A 10219-nucleotide genomic window follows, 5' to 3' on the forward strand; every position below is an offset into this window, starting at 1 on the left:
ATAATTCACACTAATTGGGTGTGCACAATTCGTCTGTTAAGGTTGTACTCGGCCATTCTGTAGTGTAGGAATTATTTCATGAACTACGCAAACTAATTATAAAAGTATCATGCACCATACCTGATAAAAAGCTTGGTAGAAATATTTAAAAGTAAGATGGAAGTGCATACAGTATTTCACGTTTGTTTTCGCCTCGTCGTAAATTAACCATTTCCGGAGAAGCAGTAACGTTCTTTAGAAAAAAAAAAAAAACGTTTTTCTTTTTCTTTACACGATGTTTTTATCATTCAATTAAAATTCCCATCACACACACTATACAGTCCTTCTAATTCTACACAGTTTTCTTTGCACAAGGCTGCTATAATATGACGAAGGGGCATGCGAAGGGGTGCAATGAGACTCCTTGCGGATTCTAGTACTATGCTGTGGTAATCCTCTCTCTTTTGCTGGGGAACACTATCTCTTCCGTGTGTTGAGATTACCAAGAGATACGGATAGGGCAAGGTGAATCCTCCCCACAGTTTAAGACTACAGCCCTTTGACTCCACTCTGTAGAGAGGAACTTTATCTAAGGAGCCCCCCCTCCAAACATGAAAGCCGTACTCTACACAGGGACAAATAAAACCCCCAGATAAAGTCAATAGCTGTGTGGAGGTAAAGAAGGCATGGAGTCAGCTTAGCACACCGAATCTCTTGGAAGCAGATTTTGCAATAGAGGTAATATGGTTTATTCATTATAAATCTGAGGAGAATGATATCCCAGCTATATTTAAGAGGTAAAGCTGAACTGAGTCGAATATTGTTAAATGTTACCTGATACCCCTGAAGATTATGGCGGGAGGACCTGTGTAAAAGTTAGATTTCGGGTGCGTTTAAAACAGCAAACTTACTTTTACTCCAATCAGAGATATGAACCAGATCAGAAAAACGGCGAGCCATAGCCTCACAGCATGTTTGTTGTTGTAATTGCTGTGATTTATTTTGCAAGAAGCAGATGGAAAGGTGAAGGGTGGAGTTGTCAGCATTAGAGTGGATTAGGTATAGATGTATAGTTTAGGTCATGGATAAATAGAAGGAAGAGAGTTGGTGACAGGACAGAGCCCTGAGGAACACCACAATTGATAATTATAGGAGAGGAATGGTTACCACCTACAGCAGCAGCTATAGAATGACCAGAAAAGAAACTAGAGAAAAAGGCACAGACATGAGAGAAATTATACAAGCGCAGTTTGGAAATTAAACCTTTGTTCCAGACTTGGATGGAAGCCTTTGAGATGTCAAGTGTAATGTCGAAGCTTTTGCTAAAGTATCGTAAGGAGGATGAATAGGTTTCTGAAAGAAAAGGTAGAATCTCCCCTTGCAAAACCAATACTGGCGATCAGAGAGATTATAATAGAAAACGTACTTTAAGATTTTTTAATAAATTAAAAAAAAAAAAATGAAATACAGGACATTAAAACAATTGGGTGGCACTTAGAGAATTAGGAATCATCACCATTCTTTGGAACTGGCTGAATGAGAGCAGACTTCCAGCAAAAAAGAAAGGCACAAGTTGACAGACAAAGGTGAAAGAGGTTACCTAGGTCGAGTGTAACCGTAGAAGCACAGTTCATGAGAACATCAGGAGGCACCCCACGAGGCCCGTACATATTGTTAGTACTGATGTCAGTGAGGGTAGAGACTACAACTGAAGAAATTCTAATGTCAATTCTTGACGACGTCAAAGGGGGAAGAGATGCAGGAACAGCTTCAGAATCAACTAAACTGGAATTGGAGGACAAAGTCTGGGCAAAGGGTTCTGCTTTTTCAGTAGAAGGGGCAGCTACAGAGCCATCAGAGTGGAGAAAAGGAGGGAAGGAGGATGAGGTTAGGTTGCTAGAACGATTTTTAGCATATTGCCAGATGGAGAAAGAAGAGACATAAATGAGATGAGATTCAGGGGCGGATTGGCACTAGTACCTTTTGTAGGCCTTCTCCTGATTGTGGACAGCATTAGAATAAAGGTGATATTTTATAAATTTATTTATTTTTCGCATTAGACAGACTATGAAAAAGGACTGTATGCTTTCATACCCAAGAGAAGCCATGAGGCACACACAGAAAAAAGAGATGAGATTCAGGGGTGGTTTGGCACCAGTATCTCGTGTAGGCCTTCTCCTTATTGTTAACAACATTAGAACAAGCGTGATCATTTATTTGTTTTATGTTTTGCATTAGGCAGACAGTGAGGAAAGAATGTATGCATCCATGCCCGAGAGAAGCCATGAGGCACACACAGATGACTCTTGGTCATGGGAGCAGTAATCATTTCAGGGAAAAATCAGAGTACTGCCCAAGGGCCTCCCAATCAATTTCTCCAAAGTGCCACTTATATCGCTTCTTGGGAGGGTCCACAGGCCTTGCTGGAGTGGCAGGACAGGTTAAGGTGATATGGCTGCGTTAGGGCGAGTCCAACAAAGAGAAAAGATCAACAGAGTAAGTAGATTGATTAGTTGTAAGGAAAAAACCAGGTATGTGGAACAGTCTCCAGGGTGGTCAGGGATACGGATAGAGTGATGTACAAGCTGCTGTAGGTCTTTTAGTATTCGTATAGAAAAAGATGTAGGGTTGCTCACCTGATGGATCAGTGAATGGAATGGAGAGCTAAAGTTGGTGATGGACGATGAAATCACCTAGTGTGAAGATTTCAGAGGATGAAGAAATTGACAGAATGTGTTCCATCCTGAAATTAAGATACTCAAAGAACACTCATACTTGGTAGACACAGGGGATAAGCAAATTGCACATGTATAAATAGCCAGAGAATGACATCACAGCGATATCCAGGGCGGTGAATGCTGGAGTGTCCTCAGTGAGAAAAGGTAGTGTTTGAAAACTAACTGTAGCCTACTGCTGTTTGCTGATTAATCACTATTGTTATATGAAGATGAATGAAAGCTGAAAGGCTTGGTATATGAGTGAGGGAATGTATGTAGAAAACGAAATCCAAAAGTGAATGTAGCTAAGAGTAAAATAATGGACTTTGAGAGAAATGAAGTCACAGATGCGCAGTGATGCTGGATGGTCAAGAAAGTGGAGAACATGAATGCATTTAAGTATTAGCCAGTGTGTTCAGCAAGGATAAATGTTTAGAGGATGAAATGTTTGAATGTGTGCAGCAAGGGAGAAAGATTACTGGTTCATTGAATGCAGTTATTAGCAACAGGGAAGAGAATATTGAAATAATAAAGTCGCTGCATGACATTACTATGATCCCCACTCTAATGTATGGAAATCTTGGACTCTGTTAGTAAGACGCAAGTAATGAATGAAAGCAGTGGAAATGAGTTATTATTAGTGATGGTGACGTGGATGAGATTGAAAGTCATAAGATAAATACTCTGAGATGATTTGACCATGTGGAGAGAGGACTAGTAGATTGTCATCTCCACCACCACCTCCACCATCAACATCGTTAACTATTCACAATATCGTTTTTTACTCTCCGGTCTCACACTTTTGCAGTTTCCTACGTAACCATCATAATCATTATCATCATCATCTTCGCCGTTACCATCATTTACTCATTCTGTCCCTCCCCAACTACCATCCTCCTTCCTGCAAAGTATAATAAACGAATTACACATTCCGTGCTCCTCTCCACTGTACCTCTCTCCCGTCTCTGTTCTCTCAGATTATTTTCCTTCTTCTTCTGTTTTCCCCTGTATCCATTACCCCTGTTTTCCCTCTTAATTGCTTTTACTTTTGCGACTGTTCAACATTGCTCCACATCTTACACTCCCAATCTCTACAGTACCATTCTTTCTCTTCATTTTCCTTACCTCTACCTCCTATATTTCCTCTCCCTCTTTTCTCGAAGTTTTCTTCATCACATACTCTGCCTACATAACCCATTACCATTCTTCACTTACTGTCTGATTATTCCTTCACTAATTTTTCCTCTATTCTTCCTCTTTCCTCCGCAACATCCATTCTCTCACTATGCTCCTTCTTCAGTATTCTTCGTTCTAGCTTTCTTTTCCCTTCTGTTTCAAGTTTCAGTCTCCTTCCATACGCCGGTTAACAACACTGTCTTCCTTTCTACCCATTTTTATCCTTTGTCCTCTCACTCATGCATTAATATAACGGCTTATACATGTTTAATACGTTGAATTTCTCCCCCCATTTCCATTTCTCCTATTATCCTTCCCGTGCAAACATATATCTTGCTCCCTCTGCCCTTGCCACATTCTTCCCTATCAGTGATAAATATGATGACCGCTTATTGCGAGGGTAAGGGCTGGGGGAAGGCAAGGGAAGGGACGTGCGCCGCAGTGTTAATGTCGCCTCTAAATACGTCAAACAGGGCGACTGAAGCTGAGGCTGCGAAGAGGGAGGCGTGATGGAGGGGAAGCAACTTCAGCAAGGTAGAATAGGGAAGGAAACTGTGAAGGGACAGATTGTGGTAGGAAAGTTTGGCAGAATGGGAGGGAAGATTTGAAGGTATAAAACAGAAGAGAGAGAGAGAGAGAGAGAGAGAGAGAGAGAGAGTTTCTGGTTACGTATATAAAGCAGGAGGCAAATAAATTAGACAGGGAAAAGATAGATAAAAGGTTATAATAGAATCTATAAGGGACACGAACAGGTGAGGGTGTTAATAGAGATAGAGAAGGGAGGTTCTTGATGACAGTAGTTCTGATTTGGGACCGAGTAAAGAAAAACCAAGACTGCATAACGTCCCTCATCTTATATATATATATATATATATATATATATATATATATATATATATATATATGTCTATCTATCTATCTATCTATCTATCTATCTATATGTCTATATCTATCTATCTATCTATCTATCTATCTATCTATCTATATATATATATATATATATATATATATATATATATATATTGCCAGACGCCTTAATCCCATAAGGGGTGGCCACAAAAAATCGCCTCCATGTCTCCCTGTCCCCCGCCATTTCATTGCCCTGCTTCCAGTTCACATCCCACTCCATCCCTCCATCTCATCCTTGGCCTCTCCCTTCCTCTTCCCCCCTCCACCTCACTCACATACACTCTCCTCGTCAGTCTCTCGCTCTCCATCCTCTCCACATGTCCAAACCACCTCAGTGTGTTTCTCATAACGCTTCCCACTACATCCACATCCAACCACAAAGCTCCCACACTTCCTAATTTGTCAGTCTGTCTCTCCATGCGACTCCACAGGCTGCTTTCAAATGACTCATTTCCACTGCTTTCACTCCTGACTCTCGTCCCTCCAATAAGGTCCAAGCCCCACTTCGACACGTCAGAGTTGGTATCATAATACTGTCATGTAGTAGCTTTTTCACTTCCATGCTCACTTCCCTCTTTGTTATCATTGCTTTCAAGGAACCAGCAACCTTCCTTCCCTGTTGCACTCTTTCAAGCACTTCACCCTCTAAACTTCCATCCTTATTCATCACACTACCCAGGTACTTTAACGCATTCACATTTTCCATTTCCCCCTCATCCTGCCTCACTGTACTTTCACTGACTTCATTTCTCTCGAATACCATAATTCTACTGTTCCCTACATTCACATTTAGATTCCATTTCTTACACACTCCCCCAAACTTATCCGCGAAGCCTTGCAACTCTCCTTCGTTTTCACCCAACAACACAGAATCATCTGCAAACAACAGTAAAATTAGTTTCCAAACACTGCCCTCCGTTACTAGGGCAACTCCAACATCCTCTGCCCTACCTTGTATTTCTTTTATAACTCCATCCATATATAGATTGAACAACCATGGAGACATGACACATCCTTGTTTCAATCTAACCTTCAAATAGAAAAATTCACTCAGTTCACTATCCACAGGCATTGCAGCCTTAGCATCCTCATACATACTCTTCACGGCCTTCAACAACTTCCCATCTGCTCCATATATTCTTAATACTTTCCACAATCCTTGTCTATCCACCCTGTCACATGCTTTCTCCAAATCCATGAAGGCCACATACAATTTCTTTCCCTTCTCTACAAACTTTTCCACTAAAGATCTAAGAATGAATATCTGATCTATACATCCTCTTCCCTTTCTAAAACCTCCCTGTTCTTCTCCAACTAATTCCTCTGATACAGATACCTTTCCTGTAACTCAGAGAAAGCAAATGCCCATATGATTACCACACACTTCTTTTCCCCTTTTTCTTCGTACATGGGAACAATTATACCTGACTTCCAATCCTCCGGGACTCAACCTTCGTCCCAGGCCAATCTACACATCTTCCACATCCATTCTACTACTATCACTCCCCCATGCTTCAGCATTTCACCACACATTTCATCAATTCCTAGGGCTTTCCCCATTTTGCCTTTCTTCATTTCTTCCACAACTTCCGTCCTACTGATTCCTTCCTCTCATCTCACATTCCTCCTACTCCCAGCCATTCCCCAGCCACTTATACTTGCATTACTTTCATTCTCTATGTTCAACAATTCCTTAAAGTGTTCTCTCCATCTGCTCTCCTTTTCTCCTTCTCCACTAGTAATATACCATTTTCATCATTCACTTCCCAACTAACTTCTTTGACACCCTGTCTAACTCTCTTTACCTCTTTCCAGAACATTTTCATACATTCCTTCCACTTTACACTCAGGTTCCTTCCAAATTCCTCATCCACTCTCTTCTTACTCTGTCTTAGTAATCTTTTCACTTCTCTCCTCCTCTCTACAGTACATATAACTCTCTCTTCCGTCTCTCAGCTTCTATATCTCTGTTTCTCATCCACTCACTGTATGCTTTCTCCTATATATATATATATATATATATATATATATATATATATATATATATATATATATATATATATATATATATATATATATATATATATATATATATATATTAGGGTGGTCCAGCTTAGTAGATAAAAAAATCAAAGTGGTCATGGACATTCTCCACAAGCATGTTGTTTGTCCACATGGACTGGCAAAACTATGGAGAAAATTTCAGCATGATTTAATAATATTTAGAGGTCGCCCAAATATCCATATTGTGATAAGCATAAAGTAACGAAGGCTTGTGTATACATGTAACTTGCATTTTACATCCCAATAGAGCATTTTAGGTGGTGTAGCAGTCTCTTGTGTTTTTATATTAATGACTTCATCACGAATACGATTATCATCTGAAAAATAGTTTTTGATCGAAAGTAAAACCTTAAATTTGATCGCATTTCGTGATTTTGCAGGCTCTGATGTGATTTCCGACTGGAGGCAATACTCAAACTTGTGTCTCTTTTTCAGGTTATATGGCTGGAACTAGAAGAAATCCTGGTGTGTGGCTTTTAAGGAAGCCAACATGGTTAGAAGCACTCCTTCTAGTGCAGTGCACCATGTTGATCAAGCACAAACAATACCAACGAGTTTGAATTTGACTTGTTGGGTGGTTATGGAGATCTGGGACCAGGCTCGAGTCCTGACTCAGGGTTGATGCTTGTGTCTGGAAACTTTCAATGTTTTTCGATCACTACCTCGCACTAAAGAAGCAGAGGACCAGGAAAAGTGATCATGAAAAAATAAACGAGATATCAGTTGAAACAGCGCCAGCTGGAAGGAGCAAACACCTCAACAATTTTTGCTGAGTCCCCATCATCCTCTTCAGAAGATGAAGATGAATTTAAACCTGTTGGTAGCACTCACTCTCTAATTAATGCCCCTCACTTGAAACATTTTTAAAAGGATGACACCATTAACATTTTCCAATTGTCAGAAGTTATCGGAGCATTGGATCGAACAAATGTTTCAGACAGGAATGCAGCTTCAGGGCCCATGTATCATGCCAGGTGCATGGCGAAGGGCATTTACTTGCTAAAAGCATACATGTTGTGGGGGAGGAGTGGCTCAATCGATAGAGAGGTGGCCTGCGGTCCTAATGGACCCAGGTTCAGATCCCGGCTGGGGAAGGGAACAGTTTAAGGATTTGAATTTCATGTAAAGCAGACTTTACAGACCTACCAGAAGACCCGCCGACATGTCATAAAAATACCCCTACTAATACCAATACACCAGTCCTGTATAAGACAGCCCTATCATGTATTCAATATGGACGATGGGTGTTAGTGCCGAAGTGGTGACATGTAGAGATGTATGATATGCAGGAGGACAACTTGGCCTTGGGCGCAGGCTGTGAAGCCTATGCCCAGAGTCGAGCACATAAAAAAAATAAAATCAAGCTGACATCAAGTGAGGAACGCAAAGTAAACCACATGGCTCTGTTTGTCAGCTTGATATACATCAAGTACACTCGACCCTCCATTTCCCATACACCAATTCCCCGGGTTCCAGATATCACGGACATGGGCCAAGGCCGGGCAATATTATCAAATGCCTGACATATGCCCGTACAAGTCCGGGATTCTCACAAAAGTCCGGCCATTATTCCCTCATATAAAACTATAAGCAGTCTGCTGCACAACACAGTATAATTTTAGCTAGGTTTAGAATCGATAAAGACCATTTGTAACACACACTAAAAGATGTTCTCATACATGAAAAGCATCATGGCCACCATCCTGCTTCACCCCACAGGTTCCTTCCATCTCTTGACATTATTTATGTTTATATTTATGTTATTTCAGTATATACTGCATTTATATTTATGTTATTGTGTCAGCATTATTATTTTATAATCTATGTATGGTAGTAATGTTGGTATAGGTAGCCTACATTCCAGAATGCTCTAGAATATCGGAATAATTGCTGGACAATATTGGAGAATTCGGACAAAGTATGGTGAAAGTACGTGGAATGGTGTGTGGGGCCGAACTTCTGCGATTCCCGGACTTTGGGGGTTCCCAGACTGGTCTTCACCCCCTTTTTAGTCCGGAAAATGGAGGGTTGAGTGTACTAGCACCAAAAGGTACAGATGCTCCTGTCAACGACACCGAGTTGCTCAACCTAATGGAGAATAATCCCATAGAAGAAGTTGGTTAGCAGGCTATGAGTGCTCTAAGCCGACACCTGTGGTACTTGTCAGAGCACCTCATTGGGTTAGCCCTTTTTGACAACAGGACTGATTGCAATACAAAGAAAAACATGGTTCAAACTTCCAGCGCCCCCAACGTGATGCATGTCCGAGAAGAATCGAAAAACCAGCTACAGGTATCCAACCTGACCCGGCATCATATGTCACAATGAGGACATTCACCTTTTTTGATGCCTTGAAGGTTGGTGCGCAAGAAGAGGCATATCAGTTCCTTCAGAAGACCCAGAGGAATGACACAGAGATGCTCACTACAGAGATCCTGAAAGCCATGCAAAGTTTGTCAATGATGTAGCAGAGAATGGTATCGTTCTGATCGAGTGTTACAATACCATCATGACCCAAAATGAGGACCAGAAACAGTATCTCAAGCAACTCGTGGCTAACCACAGAAAGCAGTTGCCCACAGCTTCCAAGAAAACACTGATGAGTGGAAAATAACCCAGTTGATGAAAGAACTTCATGGTCACAATTAGATATGAATTTTGTTTTGAAAGTTCTAACAAGTGTTATGTGCGTTATGAAAATCAGTCACTGTTTTCTGAACCGAAGTAGTTGAATGCAGGAATAGTGCCAAGTTGGGTGAATTCTAATTTTTCATAGAATAGAGCTAAATTTGCAAACAGGCTTTACATACTGTATGACATGAAAACAAAATTGTGGAAATATAATTGGAGGAAAAAAAATTTGGATCACCCTATTATATATATATATATATATCTCTATATAGATATATATATATATATATATATATATATATATATATATATATATATATAGATAGATAGATACCTATAACGACTGTAGTAATAGTAACTTCAAAGTAGCCATGCTGTACTGAAGGTTTAATGGACACTGTCTCATAAATGTTCGTTATGAGGGTCCTGCCTTAGTATAAAATCGTGTCCTCATGGAAACTAAAAGACAAAATAATGTTTTGAAGATGTCAGTGACTTTGGCAACCACCTCCCTACCCCCTCAGTCGATAAGAGAATCCTGCCGTCAGCCAGTGCACAGTAAGGATTTTCTCCCGGCCTGAAACTGGTGGGTTTCTCGGCCTGGGACCATATTTACGCAACCATGTACCTCTTGGCCCATGCTCACAGGAATGTGACCCTCCTTGATTTGAGTGTGTGTGTGTGTGTGTGTGTGTGTAAGTACTAAGGAAATATTTATTGCCATTAATATATACATATATACA

This window comes from Coenobita brevimanus, chromosome 2 (assembly GCF_032717465.1).
Source record: "Coenobita brevimanus isolate Jiangsu-jjx chromosome 2, ASM3271746v2, whole genome shotgun sequence".
NCBI lineage: Eukaryota > Metazoa > Arthropoda > Malacostraca > Decapoda > Coenobitidae > Coenobita > Coenobita brevimanus.